The sequence below is a fragment of the Arachis stenosperma genome, chromosome 5 (genome assembly GCF_014773155.1).
Source record: "Arachis stenosperma cultivar V10309 chromosome 5, arast.V10309.gnm1.PFL2, whole genome shotgun sequence".
NCBI classification, from domain to species: Eukaryota; Viridiplantae; Streptophyta; class Magnoliopsida; order Fabales; family Fabaceae; genus Arachis; species Arachis stenosperma.
In genome coordinates this window covers 136,813,667-136,820,678 of record NC_080381.1, presented here as the reverse complement: position 1 = coordinate 136,820,678, position 7,012 = coordinate 136,813,667, and the positions used below count along the sequence as shown (strand labels likewise).

The following is a 7,012-nucleotide window of genomic DNA, read 5'->3' as shown; positions in this document are numbered from 1 at the left end:
TGAGTGGTCTTTATTAGATCAGAGACCATGGTTGCTAAGTCAGAATTATTCTGCTTAGAACTCTCTGTCTGTTGCTGAGAAGATGATGGAAAAGGCTTGCCATTGCTAAGCCTGTTTCTTCCACCATTATTATTGAAACCTTGTTGAGGTCTCTCTTGATTCTTCCATGAGAGGTTTGGGTGATTTCTCCATGAAGAATTATAGGTATTACCATAGGGTTCTCCTAGGTAATTCACCTCTTCCATGGAAGGGTTCTCAGGATCATAGGCTTCTTCCTCAGATGAAGCATCCTTAGTACTGTTTGGTGCATTTTGCATTCCAGACAGACTTTGAGAAATCAAATTGACTTGTTGAGTCAATATTTTGTTCTGAGCCAATATGGCATTCAGAGCATCAATCTCAAGAACTCCTTTCTTCTGACCAGTCCCATTGTTCACAGGATTCCTCTCAGAAGTGTACATGAATTGGTTATTTGCAACCATTTCAATCAGTTCTTGAGCTTCTGCAGGCGTCTTCTTCAAATGAAGAGATCCTCCTGCAGAGCTATCCAAAGACATCTTGGATAGTTCAGAGAGACCATCATAGAAAATACCTATGATGCTCCATTCAGAAAGCATGTCAGATGGACATCTTCTGATTAATTGTTTGTATCTTTCCCAAGCTTCATAGAGGGATTCTCCATCCTTCTGTCTGAAGGTTTGGACTTCCAATCTAAGCTTACTCCATCTTTGTGGAGGAAAGAACTTTGCCAAGAAGGCATTGACTAGCTTTTCCCAAGAGTCCAGGCTTTCTTTAGGTTGAGAGTCCAACCATATTCTAGCTCTGTCTCTCACAGCAAAAGGGAATAGCATCAGTCTATAGACCTCAGGGTTAACCCCATTAGTCTTGACTGTGTCACAGATTTGCAAGAACTCAGCTAAAAACTGATGAGGATCTTCCATTGGAAGTCCATGAAACTTGCAATTCTGTTGCATTAGAGAAACTAATTGAGGCTTAAGCTCAAAGTTGTTTGCTCCAATGGCAGGGATTGAGATGCTTCTCCCATAGAAATCAGGAGTAGGTGCAGTAAAGTCACCAAGCACCTTCCTTGCATTGTTGGCATTGTTGTTGTTTTCGGCTGCCATGTCTTCTCCCTTGAAGAATTCGGTCAAGCCCTCTAAAGAGAGTTGTGCTTTGGCTTCTCTTAGCTTTCTCTTCAAGGTCCTTTCAGGTTCAGGATCAGCTTCAACAAGAATGCCTTTGTCTCTGCTTCTGCTCATAAGAAATAGAAAAAGAAGAAGAGAATGTGGAATCCTCTATGTCACAGTATAGAGATTCCTTGAAATGTCAGAGGAAAAGAGAAATAGTAAGAAGAAGGAGAAGGAGAATTCGAATTTTAATAGATAAAATTCGAATTGTGCATTTAGAAGGAGTAGTACTCCATAAATAGAAGGATGTGGGAAGGAGGGAAGAGAATTTTCGAAAATTCAATTAAAAAAATTTGAAAACATTTTGAAAAATGTTAATTGATTTTCGAAAATCAAAGTGGAAAAGAGATAAAGTGATTTTTGAAAAAGATTTTGAAATTAGAAATTAAAAAGATTTGATTGAGAACTATTTTGAAAAAGATGTGGTTAAAAAGATTTAATTAAAAAGTTATGGGTTTAAAAAGATGTGATTGAGAAGATATGATTTGAAAACATTTTTAAAAGATATGATTTGAAAACAATTTGAAAAGATATGATTTTGAAAATTGATGACTTGCCTAACAAGAAAAGATATGATTGAAACATTTAAACCTCTCTCAACAGAAAAGGCAACAATCTTGTGATGTTCAATCAAATCATTAATTGTTGGTAAGTATCTTTTTAAAAGGAAAGAAATTGAATTTGAAAACATTTGATTGAAAAGATTTGATTTGAAAAAGATTTGATTTGAAAAACTAAGAAAAATTGATTTTGAAAACAAAATCTTCCCCCTGGCACCATCCTGGCGTTAAACGCCCAGAATGGTATACATTCTGGCGTTTAACGCCCAAAATGCACCCCTTTTGGGCGTTAAACGCCCAACCCGGTGCCCTGGCTGGCGTTTAAACGCCAGTCTGCCTTCTTCACTGGGCATTTTTGAATGCTCAGCTTTTTCTGTATAATTCCTCTGCAGTTGGTTCTGAATCTTCAATTCCTTGTATCATTGACTTGAAAAGACTCAAATTAAAAATATTTTTTGGATTTTTCTATTAATCAAAATGCAACAAGAATCAAATAACAATGCATGCAAGACACCAAACTTAGCAGTTTGTGCACTACTGACACTAACAATATGAGAATGCATATGAGACACACAAAATACTTCAAGTCAATAGAATTCAAAGATCAAAACAAGAAATATATGCATGAATTCGAAAATTATAACAAAAACATGCATTTGACACTAAACTTAAGATGAGACTCTAGACTCAAACAAGAAACATAAAATCTTTTTGGTCTTTTTATGGTTTTATAAATTTTTTGTGTTTTTCGAAAATTAAGTGGAAAAAGGCATCAAAATTCTTAATGAGAATTCCAGGAATCAGTGCAATGCTAGTCTAAGACTCCGGTCCAGGAATTAGACATGGCTTCACAGCCAGCCAAGCTTCCAAGGAAAGCTTCGGTCCAAAACACTAGACATGACCAAAGGTCAGCCAAATCTTAGCAAATCACTGCTCCAAGAGCAAGATTGATACGAAATCAACAAGCTCTTGTGGTGATAAGTTGAAACCTCGGTCCAATCAGATTAGACATGGCTTCTCAGCCAGCCAGATTTCAACAAATCATCATGAAACTCTAGAATTCACCTTCAAGAATTTCGAAAAAAAAATACCTAATCTAAGCAACAAGATGAACCGTCAGTTGTCCAGCCTAAACATCCCGGGCAATAACACCAAGAACTTGATGTTGTTGCCGGATCTTGGCATCTGATGTTACCACAAGCTTGCTCAAACATGAACAATCCCCGGCAACGGCGCCAAAAACTTGGTGCGCGAAATTGTGAACAATACTTTTCACAACTCAAATAATCCCCGGTAATGGCTCCAAGAACTTGGTGCGCCTAATACCATGGCATTACACAACTTCGCACAACTAACCAGCAAGTGTACTGGGTCGTCCAAGTAATAAAACCTTACGTGAGTAAGGGTCGATCCCACGGAGATTGTTAGTATTGAAGCAAGCTATGGTCATCTTGTAAATCTTAGTCAGGCAGACTCAAATGTATATGATGATGATAAACGAAAATAACAGAAAAGGTAAAGATAGAGATACTTATGTATATCATTGGTGTATGAGCTTCAGACAAGTGTATGAAGATGCCTTCCCTTCCGTCTCTCTGCTTTCCTACAGTCTTCATCCAATCCTTCTTACTCCTTTCCATGGCAAACTTGTGTAGGGTCTCACTGTTGTCAGCAGCTACCTCCCATCCGCGCAGTGAAAGCTAATGCAGAGCACTCTGTCACAGTGCCGCCAATCACCGGTTTGGTTCCCTCCCCTACCGGAATAGAATCACTCTTTTGCGTCTGTCACTAACGCCCAGTAGGTTACAGGTTTGAAGCACGTCACAGTCATTCAGTCATTGAATCCTACTCAGAACACCACAGACAAGGTTAGACCTTCCGGATTCTCTTGAATGCCGCCATCAGTTCTTGCCTATACCACGAAGACTCTGATCTCATGGAATGGCTGGCTCGTTTGTCAGACGAGCACTCGGTTGTCAGGCGATCAACCATGCATCATGCAATCAGAAATCCAAGAGATATTCACTAAAGCCTTGAATGCTTGTAGAACAAGAATGGTTGTCAGTCATCTTGTTCATAGGTTGAAGAACAAGTGATATCTTAGATAAAGAACAAGCGGAGTTGAATGGAAGAACAATAGTAATTGCATTAATACTCGAGGTACAGCAGAGCTCCACACCCTTAATCTATGGTGTGTAGAAACTCCACCGTTGAAAATACATAAGAACAAAGGTTAGGCATGGCCGAATGGCCAGCCTCCCAAAGGTCTAAGATAGCATAAAACAAAGATAGCTACTCAGATGTCGTCTCTTCGACTCTCTGACTCTCAATAGTAGAAGGTCCTACTTATAGAAAACTATTACATAGATGAGTAAATGACATAAAAATCCACTTCCGGGCCCACTTGGTGTGTGCTTGGGCTGAGCAATCAAGGAAATTCGTGTAGAGACCCTTTCTGGAGTTAAACGCCAGCTCCCATGCCAGTTTGGGCGTTTAACTCCAACTTTTATTCCTGTTCCGGCGTTTAACGCTGGAATTTCTGAGGCCGGATTGCTTCGCGGGTTTGGGCCATCAAATCTTGGATAAAGTATGGACTATTATATATTGCTGGAAAGCCCTGGATGTCTACTTTCCAACGCCGTTGAGAGCGCGCCAATTGGGCTTCTGTAGCTCCAGAAAATCCACTTCGAGTGCAGGGAGGTCAGAATCCAACAGCATCTGCAGTCCTTTTTGGTCTCTGAATCAGATTTTTGCTCAAGTCCCTCAATTTCAGCCAGAAAATACCTGAAATCACAGAAAAACACACAAACTCATAGTAAAGTCCAGAAAAGTGAATTTTAAATAAAAACTAATAAAAATATACTAAAATCTAACTAAAAGATATCAAAAACATACTAAAAACAATGCCAAAAAGTATACAAATTATCCGCTCATCAGTATACCATATTTCAGACATACATCTTCTTTATTTAAAACATAAAGAAACATAAAGAAAAATAAAGGAACTTCACCACCTTTAGTCTTCATGTCCCTTTTCCTTTGCTTGATTCTCCTTGCTTTCCTTTGCCCTTTGGATCTTGTTTCTTTTTACTTCTTAACTCTCCTTGTTGCTTTGTTGTTGAATCCCCCTTTGGATCTTCTTTCTTTTTGCTTCTCTGTTCTCCTTGTTGCATTGTTGTTGCATTCCCTTCTTCTTGCCAAATTCCTGAGCTTATCATTGTCTCCTTTAGCCTCCGTTGATTAAATCTCACCCTTGCAAGCTCCTGCTCTTCAAATATCTTGCGAGCTTCATTAAAGGTTTTAATTTGTGGGTTGATCAATGGGGGTGTGGAACAGAGGTAACTGAGCTTTTCTTGGGTGCATATGTCATAATCAAGTCTGTCCTTATGCCTGGCTTCCCTGAACATTCTATTTTCATTGAAATCTCTGTAGAGTGTTTCATGTCTAGCATCCAACCTATGGAAAAGTTCTCTTTGCTGAGCTTGCTCCATCCTTAGTTGAGCTTGTTCTTGTATGACTTTCTCCATGGCTCTTTCATGTTCCAGAGTTGAATTTTTGATGGCTTCCTGCATCTTGGCATATTGTTCTTGTTGTAGCTCCATCATGTGTGTTTGGTATTCATTTTGTTGGTCCATCCATTGAATTTGAACCCCTCTTTGTTGATCCATCAATTGCCAAAGGTCCCTTTGTTGTTGTGCTTGTTCCTGTTGGCTTCTTTGAATTTGTGAATATTGCCCAGAGATTCCGTCCAAGGCGGCTTGGAGTTGATTCATGTTCAAGGTGTGGGATTCATCCATTTCTTGAGGCTCCTCCTCTTGTCTTACTTCTTTCCTTTTCTTCCTTCTTGCTAAAGGTTGCCTTTCCAATTGGGTTGTGGTGATAAACTCCAACCTTTCTCGGGTGAGAGGCTTTCCAATAGAGACCAAATCAGTTTCTCCAAATTCTTCAAGAGGTACTCCAGCTTCTTCACATAGGCGCAGAATAGTACTGGGATATCCTAGCCAGCTGTCTTGTTTGACTTTTTGAGCTATGTCAATGACGTTCTTGGCTATAATGTCTCCAACATTGATTTCTCTTCCTTTCATTATACAATGGATCATTATTGCTCTATTCACGGTTACCTCAGAATTATTTGAAGTGGACATCAATGATCTCCTCACTATGTCATGCCATCCTTTTGCTTGAGGTATGAGATCACCTCTCCGAAGCTTGAGTGGTTGTCCATGTGAATCCAACACCCAATCCGTGCCTATTCTGCATAAGTCACTCACCACATCCACATATCTTGGGTTATTTTCAACCCTTTCTTCATAGCTAGCTCGTTTGAACTGTTTGTGCTTGACCCTTAGCACCCTATTGATGGTGTCTGGACTAAAATCAACATCCACACCTCTTACATAGCTCATGTATGGTTCTTCATCATCATATTCTCTTATCACATTAGTGTAAAACTCATGGATGAGAAGCATGCTCACTTCTTGAGGTTGGTCACAGAGAAGCTCCCATCCCCTTTTTCTGATTATTTTTTGTATTTCAGGGTATTCATCTTTTTTTAGCTTGAATGGTAGCTCTGGAACAACATCTTTGCTTGACATCCAACTAAAGATCCGCTCATTGTGTTTGGATTTGAATCTTCTTTCATCAAATTCATCTTCTCTCATATCCCTTGATGATGAGGCCATTGAAATTCACTTGCAAGGGTTGAATCTTCCACACCAAACTTAGATGAATGCTTGTCCTCAAGCACAAGGAAAATGGTTGTGAATGGGAGAGATGTATGGCCACAACGTGACTTGGGTGGGCTAGAAAATGATGGTGAGGGGAGTGGAGTGTTTCGGTTATGTGAGGAGGTGTGATGCTTCAAGAGTTTTGTTGGGTAAAGATGAGGTTCATGGCTAGAATTTGTGAAACATGGAATAGGTTGGAGGTTGAGTGTGAGTTCGGGTACTTGAATGAGGTTATGGGGGTGGAAGAATGAGTGATGAAGAATGAGGTTTGATGAATGTGGTTGGAGTATTTAAAGTGAACTTTGGTGAGGATGCATGGTTTAAGGCTCGGTCATGGCATGGGAAGCAGGCTTCCTTGTGCCCAATGCATGTTGAGTTGTTTTTCTCCATGCACAAAGTTCCAAACTCATGTGACTCCAATGCATCCGTGACCTTTCTTCCAAGATTCCCATCACTTCTTTCTTTCATTATATGCTTCCAAGATTCCCCATCACTTTTTTCTTTCTTTCCTGCAACAAAATTCCAAAAGCTTGAGATT

General features: G+C 39.6%; 1 non-coding gene across 1 annotated transcript; it reads left to right on the top strand.

Moving 5' to 3' along the window:
* Nucleotides 1-615: 615 nt before the first annotated feature.
* Nucleotides 616-719, top strand: LOC130983997 (small nucleolar RNA R71). The gene has a single exon (XR_009087960.1). It is a non-coding gene; the product is annotated as a small nucleolar RNA R71 (small nucleolar RNA).
* Nucleotides 720-7,012: the final 6,293 nt, after the last annotated feature.